Raw genomic sequence first — 17356 nt, 5'->3', positions numbered from 1 at the left:
AAGGCCACTGAGTACCGCCTTAGTTCAAACATGGATAAAAACATTAAATTCCCGACAGGAGGTAACAATGACTGCCATGGACAAAAGTGGCATCGAGCAGACCGAGCAAAACTAGAGTAAATGGGAATCAAGGAGAAAATTCTTCTCTGGTTGGAGTCATAACTAGCACAAAGCAAGATGCTTATGGTTGTTGGAGGTCAGTCATCTCAGCTTTAAGAATCTGTGCATTGATTCCTCAGGGTTAGTGTCCTTGGCCCAAACATCTTCAGCAACTTTATCAATAACCTTCCCCCCATCATGTGATCAGAGTAGTGATTCCTGATGATTACACAACATTTAGCACCATTTGCGTCTCCTCAGATACCGAAGCAGTCCTTGGCCAACTGCAGCAAGACTTTGACATTATCCAGGCTTGGGCTGACCCTTGGCAAGTAATATTGTGCCGCAGAAGTGCTAGAAAATGACCATCTCCTACAAGAGATAATCTAACCATCGCCCTTTGATATTCAAAGGCATTGCCATTGCTGAATCCCCTGATGTGAACATCTTGGGGGTTGCCATTAACCAGAAACTCAATTGGACTGACCATTTAAATACAGTGGCTACAAGGGCAGGTCAGAGGCTAGGAATCCTGCAGCAATTAACTCAACTCGTGACTCCCTAAAGCCTATCCACTACGTACAAGGCACAAGTTAGGAGTGTGATAGAAAACTCCCCACTTGCCTGGATGGGTGTAACACTCAAGAAAACTCAAGAAGCTTGGTAATATCCAGAACAGAGCAGGCCACATGATTGAAACCACATTCATCTGCATTCATCTCTCTACCACAATGCACAGTAGCCATCAGCATGTATCATATACAATATGCATTGTCATAATTCACCAAAGATCCTTTTAAAGCAATAATATTAGTTGTTCAAAGACAGCAATACAAAAGCTATTTATAAGAATCTCAATTATATGAGAACAGTTCAAAATAGAGTATAGATACAAAAGCCCACAGTAAATTATTTTATTTTTGGTCAGCTGTTCTTGACAGTGCTCGTCGATTGTATTATAAAGCGGAAGTTGACCGCACCCCTCTACCACCACCATCACCACCAAAACCACCACCGAGATCTAAAACCTTAACACTCAAAGAGCAACTCATCCGTAGAACGAGTGTGTAAAATGGTGTTATCTGCTTTTCAGCAACTACTCGTGGTAAACTAAAATAAATCCCTGACACTCACTTTACAATCAACAAGTAACAGTTTATTTATCTGACTCTAACAGTGAAATTAACTGAACTATTAACAAACCGAATAAATCCCTTCTAACTACGAACTATTCCCAAATAAAGCAAGATTCTAATGGTATGCTATACTAATAAATACAAGTCTCACTTATAAAATAAAAAAAAATAGAATTCAGTCTCTCGAAATTACCATCAGGTTATATCTTGTGGAATATTCTACGCCTCTCTGTCGAATCTTTTGTCAGGAATATTAACTAGTTCTGTCGTGGGTACCTTTGTTATTTAGATGGTGCTTTCATTAAGACAGAGGGGAGGCTGTGACAGCCAGTGATTCTCTCTTGAGAGGTGAGGGCTGTTAACTCTGGCAGATGGCAGTTAGCTCTGGGGTTTTGTCCAACTGCTCCCTTCTTTTATACCCTTGATGACATACCAAAATTTCTTACAACACATTTGGACCTATGCCGTCAAAACCATCAAATTTAAAATTAATTGGTTTTTGGCATCTAAGTGCCTGGTTCAAATTGATTGGCTAAATTCAAAACTTGTTGTCTTGGTAAAAACTGCTACTTGGCCTGCTAACTGTACAGCCTTTTGAAACATATGTTTCAATTTGGATGCTGAATGTGGACTTGCAAATTTGCAAGCTCCCTCTCACAGACATCCGATTTAAATCTCTAAGCACAGAAAAAACACATGATCTTTTAAAGGGACCACACAATGCTTTCCCCCCTAGCATTTTACAAACACAAAATTCTAACTTCCTGCCTCCCAATCCACAAGTACTCTACCCAAATTCGCAACACCTTCCTGCTGAAGAGAAAAATGAACGATCTTTATGAAAAGATGACTTCATTTCTTTTTCCCTTTTAAAACATTAACTCCATCGTATTACTAGATCCATTGCTCATTAATGTAGAGTTACACATTTCATACTGATTCTACATAAATGAGACTCCAAAGAAATAATCTGGTTTCTTGAAATCTTTCCAGAAATGTCAAAGGATTGTGGTTGGTATACACAATTGTCTCTGATGCATTGTTTGCAACATAACCAATTGGCCTTTCAATTCCACAATCATCCTCCTATAACAACAGAGCTCCAACACCTATATCACTTGGGCCGATGGCAACTTTGAAGGGTTTTTAAAAATTTCGCATGGCTAAAACTGGTGCAGTGGTTATCACTGTTTTTAAATTTTCAAATACCTCCTCGCATTGCTCTGTCCACCAGAATTTCATTTTTTTTTAAACAAATCCTTCAACAGTGTCACTACGCTACTAAAGTTTGGTACAAATTTCATGTAGAATCCACTCAATCCTAAGTATCGTAGCACTTCCTTCTCTGAGGATGGTCTTGAAAGTTCCTCAATGGGCTTCATCCTCATGTTCCTCGGTGTCATTTATCCGTTTCTGATGCTGTGCCCTAAGAAACCTCATTTCTACCTTTGCAAGTTCTGTTTTTACCAAGTTTATGACTAACTTTGCCTTCCATAGCTCTGCCAAATGCTCCACATGATCTTTCCACGAAAGGCTAAAGATCACTAAGACATCTATGTAGATGGCACAATTCGTCAATCCTGCAAGAACTCTGTTTATAAGCCTTTGAAAAGTGTGTTCTTCGTTCTAAAGGGTATTACTTGAAATTGATATAGCCCATTTGGGGTTACAAAAGCAGAGAATTCTTTTGGTTTCTCCGGCAAAGGTACTTTCCGGTAACTGCGAGTTAAGTCCCATTTTGTGATGCAAGTGGCTTGCCCTACTTTTTCCACGCAGTCCTCTAGACTTGGAATTGGGTACGAGTCAGATTTGGTCACGGCATTGACTTTCCGATAATCTACGCAGAATCATTGAGTACCATGTTTGGGAACCAACACGATTGGCGAACTCCACTCACTTTGACTCATCTCTATGATGTCTTCTTGGAGCATTGTTTCCACTTACTTCTAAACCTGCACTGCTTTGAGAGGATTGAGCCTGTAGGGTGTTGTTTTATCGGAGGAGCATTCCCGACATCAACCTCATGAACTATGGCATTAGTCCTCCCCATTCTATTTCTACATAGGTCCTCATCGCACTGTAACAAGTCTTTCAATTCAGTTGTGTTCCTAGCTCAATACCATATCCTGTTGCTTAAGGACTTGCTCAGTATTCAATTCATTCTGAAGTACATCAAAATCCACATCATTTGGATTTGATTCTTCATTCTGAGTGGCAGTAACTAATACCTCCTTCTCCAGTTCCCTTTCCCTCTCAATGTAATGTTTAAGCATGTTCACATGACATACCCAATAATTTTTTTCTCTATCTGGCATCGTTACCAGATAATTCACCTGACTTAACTTCTTCTCAAATTGATCAGGACCACTAAACCTTGCTTTAAAGGGATCTCCTACCAATGGTAACAGCATCAATAGGTTATTCCCATGGGCAAACATGATTTTTATATTTCTTATGTGCTTCTTGCTTCATTAGGTGCTGTGCCACCTTCAAATGTTGTCTAGCTAATTCACTTACTCAGTTTAATCTTTCTCTCACATCAGATGCATTATCCAACTGTGAGATCTCTGACTTTGGACCGATCAACTTTTCCTTAATTAATTTTAAAGGCCCTCTGACTTCGTGTCCGAATATCAATTCGAATGGTGTAAACTGAGTCGATTCATTTGGAGCATCTCCAATAGCAAATAGTATAAATAGGATACCTTTATCCCAATCATTTGGGTAATCCTGGCAATAAGCCCTTGACATTGTCTTTAGGGTCTGATGCCACCTTTCCAATGTTCCCTGAGATTCAGGATAGTATGCACTTGATTTAAAGTGTTTGATGCCTAAACTATACATGACCTCCTTAAATAAATAGTTTGGCAATTAAATTGGTCTGACTGAATCTCCCTGGACAGTCCATAACGAGTAAAGAAAGCAAGCAACTCCTCCACAAACTTTTTTGTCTGAGCATTCTGTAAAGGAATTGCCTCCGGAAATCTGGTAGACACATCCATTATGGTTAGCAAATTCTGGTTCCCAATTTTGGTTTTAGGGAGGAGACCTATGCAATCAAATACAACCCACGTAAAAGGTTCTTCAAATGCGGGAATTGGCATCAAAGGCACTGGTTTTATCACTGCCTGTGGTTTTTCTGCCATCTGACATGTATGACAGGTATGGCAAAATTCAACATCTTTATGTAATCCAGGCCAATAGGAATGCTTCTGGATCTTAGCCTGAGTCTTCCTCATTCCTAAATGACCTCCTACAGCTAATTTGTGTGCTACCCGCAATATTTCCTGCCTGTATGCTACCGGCAAGACAATCTGGTGAGCCTCCGCCCATTTCTCATCTGCACTACCCCGTCATGGTCTCCATTTCCACCTTCAGATTTTATCCTTAAGGTAATAGCCTTCTGGAATACATTCTCATTCCTCTTTCAATTAAGCTTTATGATATAAATCCTTTATCATCTCATCTTTTTGTTGCAGATCCATTACTCTTTCAGAACTAAATACCTCTGCCTGATCCTCAAACTTCTTAGGTTTTTTTCTTTATCATCTCATCAAACAGAGTGTCAGCTGACTGGACCTCAACTCCTTGATCTTTCTCTTTTGTTTTCTCTTCTTGTTTTAACTGAGTCTGTGGGATCTTGCCACCACACAGTCCGGAAAAATTCCAGGGCATTTTTCTTTTAACTCCACAGTTCCCTGGTTTTCTTTTGACTTTTCCACTACAATGGTCATCATTCCCACCTGTGATCCAGCTATATTGTTCCCAAGAATAAACTGTATTCCTGGAATAGCCAATTTTTCGATCACTCCCACAGTCAATTCCCCAGTCTTGATTGGGCTTTCTAGCCTTATCTTATACAGGGGAACACTAATTCTCTCTCCATTTATTCCACAGATTACCACTTTCTCGGGCAATATTTCAGAAGGAGTGCAAATATTTTAATCTCTTACTATTAGAGACTAACTAGTTCCCGTATCTCTCAATATTTTATCTTCTTTACCTACTCCCCTGTTCTACCTGAGTAAATCTTATCCAGAGGTGAAGACTTTGAAAAGATCAGGCGTTAACTTAGTATCCAGCCCACAACCAGGTTGTGTACTCTCCAGCAGCTCCTCGACTTCTCTTGTGATTTCCTTCATGACCTTAAATAAGCCCACTGGTTTAGCCTCTTTCACCACATCCTTTTTCCCCAGTGCCTCTCTTAAACCACCAGCACTGTGACTGTGCATTTCCCATCTTATTGCACTGAAAATGCCAGAGTTCTTTCCTCTTTTCCACCCTCTTCACATATGGTGAACTGCTCCCAGTGTGATTTACTTTTTGTTTTTCATTAAAGGATCTCCTTCTTTCCCAATTTCTACTCCTAACAGAATGAGATTACTGTGGGAAGACAGATTTTGATTTATGTCCTAATGCATATTCATCCACCATCCCTGCAGCTGTTTTCGCTGGTTTAACTTTCTGTTCCTCAACAAGAGTTCTTATCACTTCTCAAAGGGAACTTTTTAAAACTCCTCCAGCAAAATAATCTCTCTAGAATCCTCATATGTCTTTTCTATCTTTAATATTCTCATCCATCTATCCAAGTTGCTCTGTTTAATTCTTTCAAACTAATACGTCTGACCTGGTTCCTTTTTCACATTTCTGAATCGTTGTCTATATGCTTCCGGTACCAATTTATAGGCCTGTTTTACTTCTTCATTTTCTCCTGACACCTCCTCTGACAGTGCTGCAAACATCTCACTAGCTCTACCTAACAACCTGGTCTGAATTAACATTACCCACACAGTCACTGGCCAATTCACCTGTTTAGCCAATTTCGCAAAGGAAATGAAAAAGGCTTCTACATCTTATTCATCGAATTTCGGTAATGTTTGGCATTTTTTGTCTTGCCCTACCAGGCCTTTAGCTACGATGAATTTGCTCATCATCACTATCCTCCTCACTAAATCTACCTTCTACCTCATCTCCATCCTTTTAAATTTACTTTCCTGTCTAATTGCCAACTTCTCAAATTCAAACTTTTTTTTTTCTTCTGCCAGAGCGATTCTTTCCTTTTCTTTTTGTTCTGTCAGCATAATTCTTTCCTTTTCTCTTTCCTCTGCTCATAACCATAATTCAAACTGCTTCAGTTCCGTTCCTTTTTGTTCAGCCAGTAACCTTTTTTCCCTTCTAACTCCAGGTGTCTCATTTGCAATTTAATTTTTTCCAACTCCATTTCACTTGACTGTTTCTCTGATGAACCTAAATACTTGACCAACTCTGTTACAATTTCAGCGTTTTCATTATCTCCAGTTAAACCCAATTTTAGTCTGCCTGCTAATTGCAAAAATGTCACCATTTTCTGTCTTTCTAAGCTTTCTTGGCAAATTTGGGAAGCATCTTCGATCCCCAGAGGCTCTTCAGCAAAGGTAAAAGCCATTTCCCTACTTCTGATTTAACCAACAACAAGCAACTGAAATTTAACAGATTTTCCTTGGCTCACTTAACTTTTTTTTAAAAAGATCTAGGACACTAGCCCTCAAGTCTGTTTAAATCTGCTGGGACTTTTCGTACCCCAAATCTGTTCAGATCTGTCCAAATCCTGGACGAGCCTCCAATCTATTATAAAGCGGAGGATGACCACTTTCACCCCCTCCCGCCAAACCCCCACGAGAACTAAAACCAAGACACTCAAACAGGAGCACTTCGCCATATAATCTGTAAAAAGAGTGTGCAAAGTGGTGTACCCTGCTTTTCAGCAACATCTAGCGGTTAAATAAAATAAAATAAATCTCTGACACGCACTTTAAAATCAACAAGTAACAATTTATTTATCTAACTCTAACAGTGAACAAATTAACTAAACTATTAACAAACTGAATAAATACCTTCTAACTACTAACTAGTCCCAAATAAAACAAGATTCCAATGGTATGCTGTTCCAATAAATATAAGTTCCACTTATATAAAATAAAAAATAATAGAATTTAATCTCTCAAAATTACAACCAGGTTATGTCTTCCAGAATGTTCTGTGCCTTCTCCATCAATTCTTCTGTCAGGAATACCTTATCTGTCAATTTCTCTGTCAGGAACATTAACTAGTTGTACCATTGGGTTTAACTAGAGATAATGATATTTAGATGGTGCTTTCTCTAAGACATAGAGGAAGCTGTAACAGCCAGCGATTCTCCCTTGAGAGCTGAGAGCCGTTTGCTCTGGCAGATGGCAGCTAGCTCTGGGGTTTTGTTCAACTGCCCCTTCTTTTATATCTTTGATGACATATCAATAGTTCCTTCAATATGATTGGTCCTATGTTATCAAAACCATCAGATTTAAACGTAATTGGTTTTTGGTATCTAAGTGCCTGGTTCAAATTGATTGGCTAAATTCAAAAACTTGTTGTCTTGGTAAAACTAGAACTAGGCCTGCTAACTGTATAGCCTTTTGATACAAATGTTTCAATTTGGGCGCTCTCTGTGTACTTGTAAACTTTCAAGTTGCTGCTTTGACATCCGTTTTAAATCTCTACGCACAGAAAAAGCACATCATCTTTTAAAGGGTCCATGCAATGCTTCCCCCAAAGCATTTTACAAACAGCAAATTCTAACTACATGTTTTCCAATCCACAAGTACTCGACCCAACTTTGCAACAAATGCAAAATCATTTCAAATGATTTCACCTCTCTCTTTTAAAAAAAACCATTTGTACAAATTCAATCCTTAAATCTCACTGTTCGTGTATAACATTCAGCTTTCAATAACATGCAATTATCAAATTTTGTTACTTTTTTTGACATTGATGCAAACAATAGCACAGAACACTTAGCATTAGAAATTAATACATTTGTGTTACTTCTTGTACACATATGAAAAGAAACTGTCAAACATAGTCAGTTTTTTCTTGTGTGAATGCATGGTGATATTATAGATTAGATTTCTTAACAGAATTTATCTTTAAAACAGTCACAAGAAATCTTACACAATAGCTCCCAGGAGTTACACGACTACCCTGTGATTTCAGCTGATATTAGAACCAGACTGTAATCATTTCAAGAAATCACATGACCTTTCAACCGGAGTTGAGGGGGTTGGCTTATGAGGAGAGACTGAGTAGACTGGGATTATATTCATTGGAATTCAGAAGATTGAGGGGGGATCTTATAGAAACATGTAAAATTATGAAGGGAATAGATAAGATTGAAGTAGAGAGGATGTTTCCACTGGCAGGTGAAGCTAGGACAAGAGGGTATAGCCTCAAGATTAGAGGGAGCAGATTTAGGACTGAATTGAGAAGGGTTGTTAATCTATGGAATTCCTTGCCCAGTGAAGTAGTTGACGCTAATTCGGTAAACATTTTTAAAGAAAAGGTAGATTTTTTTTGAACAATAAAGGAATTAAGGGTTACAGTGAGAACGCGGGTAAGTGGATCTGAGTCCACGAAAAGATCAGCCATGATCTTATTGAATGGCGGAGCAGGCTCGAAGGGCCAGACGGCCTTCTCCTGCTCCTAGTTCTTATGTTCAAAATTCAACAAACAATTCCAAAAGTAAACGTAAATTCCTGATCAATGGTTTCCCTGGAGGTGTGAAAGCTCTTCCTATCTCACCCAAGATAATGGCTGAGACAATCAAACGTTAATTATTTTGAGATGGATCAATGACCAAGGCGTAGCCTCACCTAATAACTTATATGAGAGCCTACTTCATCAGTCTTGGGATAACTGCCATTTTAACTTTACAATGCAGAATGATGCTAACAATGCAAGTTCAATTCCTGCACGAGCTGAGGCTACCACGAAGGTCCCACTTTCTTAATCTTGCCCCTCCATTGAGGTTTGGTGACCCTCAGGTTAAAATCACCACCAGTTATCTATCTTTAATGAGAATGAAGTCTGATGGTTCTCTGGGAGTACGGAGATTTTACTTTTACATACTTACGATCTTGTCCAAAGCACAATGCTGTACTGCTGGTTGCTCGTAAGTTGATACAACTGAGAACAAAAAAGGTGGCTACAAACTATCTTATGTAAACGTGTTACCTCCCAGTCAATTCTGAGGTCACGCCTGCTGTGGTCGTGACACTTCTTTAAAATTCAGTTTTGTTTTCCTCTTTGTACTACTCTATGGCTTTCCTCCTTCCTACTCTATTCAATTTCTGAACTGTGTTTTAAAACCTTTTAAAAATAAATGCTCAAATTCATTGGTTTGTGCCATCAGCATTTCTACTGTGCAAAACTAACAGAAGTTAAAAAGTGGTAACTAGTCAAGACAAAATTTGCAAAAATTGTACTTTGCTCAAAAATTTGAAATTCAAAGGAAAATACAGGTACCATAAAGAAATTATGCAATAGACATTTTCTCTTCAACTTATCTCGTTTTCTAACCTTTTTTCTACCATGTTTCTCTTTTCATCCCACTGACACATTGATTCCCAATCAGGATACCAGATACTTTCCCGTACCTTGTTCAAGTAGCCACTCTGTAGGTGGGCCCAGACACAAACGTAGGTCAAATTGATTAAAGACTAAAAGAACAGCATTACCTCAGACTTCAAACATGTTCTCTCTTGCAAATTCCCAGGAGGCATTTCCAGGCAGGATCAAGAGCAGGAAAACTGACTAATTCTGCCATCTCTAACCTGCAGCACTGTAGCACACCCACTGCTATCTTCCAGATGCAATAATCTAACTCAACAGATAGAAAATTGAATGTGAGATCCTCTGGTCCAAGCATCATGCTTACTGACGGAATGCTACAAAAAGGTATTAAATTTCTTTTCTCAACCCAACATAAAAAGCTTGAATAAAAACTGCTAAGTATTGAAAACCTGTACAAAACATCAACTAAATATGCCATATCCAAACCATTGATTTTAATTTTCACCTTAACAAAACTTGCAAGAGACAACACTTTTTTATTTTTTGGACGACTGATAGATAATGGAAAACGGGCTTAGCTTCTAAACAAAGTTGGGGTGGTTGAAGGGCAGCTGCCATCGGGGAGAAGTTACTTCTGACTTGCAAAGCAAATGGAGCTAACCAATGCAGGTGTGACAGTGTTACTTTTGTCACATGACACCAGGTTATAGTCCAACAGGTTTATTTGAAATCACAAGCTTTTGGAGCGCTGCTCCTTTGTCGGGTGAAGTCCACTTGGTTTTGATTTTGTCCACACCAATCCAAACCAGCAGCTCCACATCAATGTTTCTTGTGGTAAGGCAATGCCCCAGACAAAGCATCATCACCTGTGCGTGCATTCAGTGCAAAAGTGGCTTGCTCTTTTAATTGGCTTTTCACTTGTCACCATTTGTTACAGTTTCAGCAGATCAGCATCGCGGGAGAGTGAAAACACAAGACAAGACGAGAGAAGCTGTTGAAGCTTGCAGCTTTAATATCTTGTGTTCCTTTTGCTTTAAAAACTCTGTTGAATGACCAGGGAAAAAGTAGAGTAGCTGAAAAGAATAGTAAAATCCACAGGAAAGAGGGGCTCTCGGGTCCAACCAGGAAACTAGTGAGCTTAAGGCTGATCATTATTGAGCAGATAACATCAAGGTATCACCTAAGAAAAGAAAAAAAGATTGTGGAACCAACCAAAGTACTTTGTAATTGTTGATTGGTGATACAAAACTGTGTTCCTCTATTTCTCCTCTGCTCCCTCTCCTCCGCCAAACTCATAATATTTATGTTTCTTTGTATGTGGGGGAGTTCTAAACTGAGTAAAGTGTCTGTTACATAATTTAGAAATCTGTTCTTATCCTTGTTTAAGTTATACAGCTATAGATTAGCAATTCATCTGGTCTATTCTATCATTAAACTGTGTTTGATTACAATAGATTTATTTCCTTGTGAATGTAATAAGATCTGCTGTGCATATTCTTCTCACCGGAATTAGACAGTTAGGTAAAATTGAGCAATTTGGTGCTCATAAAGAATTTGCAAGTTATTGAAATCAAAAATCATTAAGCCTAAACATTAAATCGTTCTATTCTAGATATAAGCAGGAAATGAAATTTCATCCATCGGTTAGTGAGTACATAGAATCAGTTAATCCTCATTCATGCTATATACAGAAGTCATTAGAGATTCATATAAATCACCCTGACTTTTATCAGATTCCATCAAAATCAGTTCCTTGCTTCAATATCATGAATAACTTGGGTAGCAAAGAATATTCTTTTGTAATTTCCTCTCCGGCTATTCTTCCCCCAACCAGGAAATCTTGATCCCAAAATAGATCTTTCCACGTCCGTAGCATTTTTTCCCCACACTGAATCACTTCCTGCTGCAGTTGCAGCAGCAATTCAGATCTTTGAAACAATAAAAAATGTTACCCTACACGCTACTGCAGACTAAGTTCCATTCTTCAACCTACCAACTATCAGCCAATTCCAGTTTACTTGTTCAAAAAATGTTTCAAAAACTATGTAGGATTTCCCCAAAAATTAACCAGCTAAGTCAAGTAAAGTTCTAATTTTATAAGCTCAAAGGTATTTATTTATATTAATTTTGTAAAAATTCTCATTCGCCTCATCTCAGCTATTTGCGTGGCACTTAAGGAGATTTCACATTATACCATGTGAATCCTTGCTGGTGTTATTCTGGGTTCATATTTCAAATCCTCTTCAGCTTGATTGCAGCTGCCAAGTTTCACACTTTTATTGTTTTACTCTGCATTGCAGACAGCACTAAGTTGATCATGAAATGAAACAGTTTGCATGTTTAGAATCCCAGAATCATTTGCTGAATAACCACTCTCTAATATCTCAGCCAGTCATGGATTTTCAACAATTGACATAAGCACAATGCTCTTTCTCCCATCAATCCCATTAACAAGAGTTGTGCATATCGGAATGCACCTTCATAAGATGGATGAGGGTAGGGCAGTGGATGTTGTCTATATGGACTTTACTAAGGCCTTGGACAAGGTTCCACACAACAGGCTAATCGCGAAAGTTAGGTCGCATGGGATCCAGAGAAAGCAGATAATTGGATTCATAATTAGCTCGATGGTAGGAAGCAGAGGGTGATGGTCAAAAGTTGTTTCTCGGACTAGAGGCCTGAGACTAGTAGTGTGTCACAGGGATCGGTGCTGGGGCCTTTGTTATTTGTTGTTTACATAAATGATCTGGATGAGAATGTACAAGGCATGATTGGTAAGTCTGTGGATGATACAAAATTAGGAGGTATTATTGATAGCAAAAAAAGTTATCAAAAATTACAGAGGGATCTTGATCAGATGGGAAAGTGGGCTAAGGATTGGCAAATGCAATTCAATGCAGATAAGTGTGAGGTGTTGCACTTTGGAAAGTCAAATCAAGGTAGGACTTATACAGTAAATGGTAAGGTCCTGAGCAGTGTTGCGGAACAGAGAGACCCAGGAGTATAAGTACATAGTTCATTGAAAGCACCATCACAGGTGGACAGGGTGGTGAAGGCAGCATTTGGCATGCTGCTTCATCAGTCAAGGCATGGAGTACAGGAGTTGGGACATTACATTAAAGTTGTAAAAGTCATTAGTGATGCTGCACTTGGGGTATTGTGTACAGTTTTGGTCACCCTGTTATAAGAAAGACATAATTAAACTGGAAAGTGTGCAAAGAAGATTTACGAGGATGTTACCAGGACTAGTAGGCCTGAGTGAAAGAGAGAGGTCGGCCTGTTCCTTGGAACGTAGGAGAATGAGGGGTGACCTTACTGAGGTGTATAAAATCATGAGGGCTTTTTCCCCAGGGATGGGAAATTGAAAACTAGAGGTCATAGGTTTAAGGTCAGAGGGTATAGATTTAAGGAGGACCTGAGGGGCAACTTCTTCATGCAGAGCGTAGTGCGTATACGGAACGGGCTGCCAGAGAAAGTGGTTGAGGCAGGTACAATAGCAACATTTTTTTTAAAAATTTGTATACGTACATGGATGAGAAGGGTTTAGAGGGATAGGGACCAAATGTAGGCACTTGGAACTAGCTGAGTAGGCACCATGGTCAGCATGGACCAGTTTGGGCTGAAGGGCCTGTTTCCACGCTGTATTACTCTATGACTCTATAGTTATTTTCCTATGATCATGCAACTTCCCCAACATACCTCCTTTTATTAAATTGGCAACAGATCAATGTTTAGTATTTCCATCGGCAAAACAGGTGACACTGCCTCAAACACTTAACTGCCTGTATAACACACAACTAACATAGCTATTACATTCCAGTGCAATTTCGATCCTGTACACATTTCAAGCTCTCTTTCTCTCTCTCTCTCTCTCAAGTGCAGGTTTCTCTTCAATGAAGAAACTGAATAAAAATAAGCTGAATTAGTTTGTAGTAATCAGAATACCTCTTAAAAATAACAGTCATGACCAAATATGTTTATTTTTTTAGCAACCTCAAACCAGCGTAAATTCTCCACTTACGACTGTAGAACTGTTTCAATGGCATATCCAGTTCCTCAGCTACGAAACCCACTTTATAATTCAATGCACTGTACATTTATATAACCAGTTTATATAACATTTATATAAAATTTGTACATGTGCAACGGCTTTAGTCACATTTCAAAACTTTACAATAGGAGTAGATGAAAACAAGGTTAGCGATGTACATGCTGCATTCCCATTCTGAACTTTGAGTGCACGCAACAAGTTCAGCCCAATAGCTGGAACAAAATGGTGAACTAAGCCAAAATGCAATTCATAACAGTTGTCTGTATATTTGTGAACATCAAATTAATGGAAACACTCCAAGAAAACACGTGCTCCTGGAGCCTTCTGGATTTCAAAAACTAACTATAAGACTTCCAGGATGTCCAAGATCCATAAAGATTAGACTACCCACAGCACGGGCATTCAGATATCATTCCCACACTTTATTTGATTGAAAGCCACAGCCAATACCTCTATTCTTTCTCCCTTTATTCCACTGCCCAGTGCAACTTTGACCAATTTGCCACTGTATACTCAGTAGGTCTGGCAAGATCTGTAGAGACAGCAACAGAGTGATTGTTTCAGGACATACACGGCACTTCTTTGGTTCTGAGCCTCACTACCTCCTGAGCTCACCACTGCCCTCAAGCTGCAAGAAGTCCTTTCAAAACTATACAGCAACACAGGAACATAAGGAACAGGTATAGGAGAAGGTCATACAACCAGATTATAGCTTATTTTTCTGAAGAAGGGTACTGAGCCAAAACATCAACTTTCCTGTTCCTCTGATGCTGCCTGGCCTGCCTGTGTTCCTCCAGCTCCACACTGTGTTACCTCTGGCTCCAGCATGTGCAGTTCTTGCTCTCTCTGGCTTCCAGGGGTGTTCTTATCCTCCCTTGCCCCAGATCTTCCAAAGCATTCTGCGGCTTTGGCCAATGGGGGGGTTCAAAGTATCCAATGGGATTGCACCAAACTGTGGTCATTGGGGCAAACTGCATTTTTTTTTTGGTACTAGGATGACGGTGGTCTTCTTGAAGCAGATGGGGACGCCAGATTGTATTAAAGTGAGGTTAAAGATGTCAGCAAATATTCCCGCCAGCTGGTAGATGCAGAATCTGAGTGCACAGGTGGGTAGTCCATCTGGGCCAGATGCTTTCTATGGGTTCACTCTCAAAAAGGCTGATCTGACGTCTGTAGTGGTACCTAAGGGAACAGGTATATCCGAAGCGTTCAGGACAGGTGACACCGTTTCACTGACCTGCTGTTCAAAGTGAACGTAAAATGCATTACGTGCATCGCAAAGGGATGTATTTTTGTTTGCTTTTCTGTTCTGCTCTGCTTTGTACCCCATTATGTGATGTAGGACATGATACAAATGGTGTGTGTCTATGGGAGGCAAAATTGGGAAATTTGCATACAACACAAATATTGTCTGGGTAGTTGATAGTGAAGACAATGGCAATCAACTGCATGATGATATCAATGGTTTGGTAGAGTGGATGGGTCCCTGACAAGTGGAACTCAATTCTGACAAGTCTAAGGTTATGCATTTGGGAGGGCAAACAAAGCAAGAACCACACAACAAACAAGAGGGTACCAAAGGTGTAGGGGAAGTCAAAGACCTCATGGTGCATGTCCCTTATGGTGGCAGCATCAGTTAATAAGATATTACAGAAGGCATATGGGATTTTCTCCTTCAATGGTAGAGGTATTGAATACAAGAGCAGGGATGTAATGCTGAAACTATAAAAGGCACTGGTTAGGCCACAGCTGGAGTTGTGTACAGCTCTGAACACTACATCACAGGAAGGACACATTGTTCGAGAGAGAGAAGATATGAGATTTACAAGAATGCGGAGAGAAACTGAAAATTGCAGCTATGAAGATAGACCAGATAGACCAACGTTATTGGCCTCAGAACTGAGGCTGAAGGTTAACTTACTCAAGGTGTCCAAAATAATGAGAGGCTTGGATAGTTCTGTTTCCCTTAGTGGAAAGGTCAATCACACAGATTTAAGATAATTGGTAAAAGTATTAGAGGGAAAATGAAAAAAAAAATCTTTTTATTGTAGAGGATGGTGGGTGTCTGAAATTTGCTGCCCATTTTGGCGATCGAGCCAGAAACCCTCAACCCATTTAAAAGTAATCTAATTCTGCACCAGAAGCACTGTAATTTGTAAGAATATATACCAGATACTGAAAAGTCGAATTAGAAGGGGCAACTAGTTAATTCAACCAGTGTAGACAAGATAGGCCAAATGGCCTAGTTTTGTGCTTTACTTGTTCTAATAGAACCGTAGAAAAATTAAGCATAATTTTATGCAAAGAAAATCCAGCTTGACGTTGACTTAATTAGTAGCATAGATAAAGAGGAGCCAGTAGACGTAGTTTACTTAAATTTGTAAAAGGCATTAAAGAAAGTGCCACACAAAAAATTAACAGGAATGTTAAGAGTCAAGGAATTTGGAATTATAGAATTGCATGGATAAAGGACTGGTTGATGGATTGCAAACAGACAGTAAGCATTTAAGGGGACGCAACAGTCTAGAGTTATTATCGCTTGACTGTTAATCTAGACACCCAGGTAATGTTCTAGGTACCTGGCTTCGAATCCTGCCACAGCAGATGGTGGAATTTGAATTCAGTAAAAAAATTTGGAATTATGAGTCGAATGATGGCCCTGATTTCATTGTCATGAAAAAAAGAACCCAACCGCCTCCATTACAGAAGAAATTGCAATCCTTACCTGGTCTGGCCTATTTGTGACTTCAGACCCACAGCAATGTGGTTGGACTTTTAACTGCTATTAGTGATGGGCTCTAGCCAGCGACGCCCTCATTCTGTGAGTGAATAAAAAGAAAAAATATGAAGTATTTTCAATTTGATGAGCTGTGATTAATGCTGTGTCGCAAAGATCAGTGCTGCAGCTTTATTATAATGTCTTAGACAAAGGGAAATGTATCCAAGCTGGGCAACAAGACAGCAGATGGAATATAATGTGGGAAGTGAGAGATTCTTCACTTTGGTCATAACAAAAAAAACTAATTTTCTTTTAGAAAGATGTGAAACTGAAATGTTGATCCTCACAAAAATTTGGGCGCACTCATAAGGAACACAAATTATTAGCATATGGATACAGCAAAAAATTTGGAACATTTTAGCCTTGATTGCAGGGGAATTTTGAGCATAGGAATTAATGCTATAATTGTTTGGTAAAGGTATACATAGGACACTTGGTGCAAGTTTGGCCCCCATATTTAAATAGGAACATATTAACATTGCAGGCAGTACACCAAAGGTTCCCCAGATTGAATCAGAGTTGCCCTATAATGGCTGAGTAAATTGGGTCAACATTCTCTAAAGGGTAGAAGAATGAAGGAGATCTCACAGAAACATATGGCGTTCTGAAGGGCTTGATAAGGTGGATGCATAGAGATTATTTTCGCTCGTCATGTGTCTTGGACCTGGGGACAGGTGAGGACAAGGAGCCAAACATTTACATCCAAGAGTATTTACTTCAATGGACTGTGAATCTTTGGAGTTCTCTAGAGAGTTGTAGATACAACATCATTGAATACATTTAAGGCTGGAAGACACTGACGTGTCTCTCCCAAGGCACTAAAAGATATGTGATGAGGCAGGAGTGGTTAGCTCTGCTGCCTCACAGCACCAGGGACCCGGGTTCGATTCCAGTCTCTGGCGACAGTCTGTGTGGAGTTTGCATATT

General features: G+C 39.4%; 1 protein-coding gene across 4 annotated transcripts in view; it reads right to left on the bottom strand.

The window, feature by feature from the left end:
- tiam1b (TIAM Rac1 associated GEF 1b) overlaps positions 1 to 17356 on the bottom strand; it is a 253760-nt gene that overhangs the window by 202892 nt on the left and 33512 nt on the right. For all 4 annotated transcript variants that reach the window (XM_048602862.1, XM_048602859.1, XM_048602863.1 and 1 more), the window contains exon 2: positions 16376 to 16469. The gene's annotated coding sequence lies outside the window, so the exon portion shown is untranslated. The remainder of the gene's footprint in view (positions 1 to 16375; positions 16470 to 17356) is intronic.

The sequence above is a fragment of the Rhincodon typus genome, chromosome 11 (assembly GCF_021869965.1).
Source record: "Rhincodon typus isolate 14 chromosome 11, sRhiTyp1.1, whole genome shotgun sequence".
In the NCBI taxonomy this organism is placed as follows: Eukaryota; Metazoa; Chordata; class Chondrichthyes; order Orectolobiformes; family Rhincodontidae; genus Rhincodon; species Rhincodon typus.
Note: the sequence above shows the minus strand (reverse complement) of the source record. Positions and strands in the feature narration are given on the sequence as shown.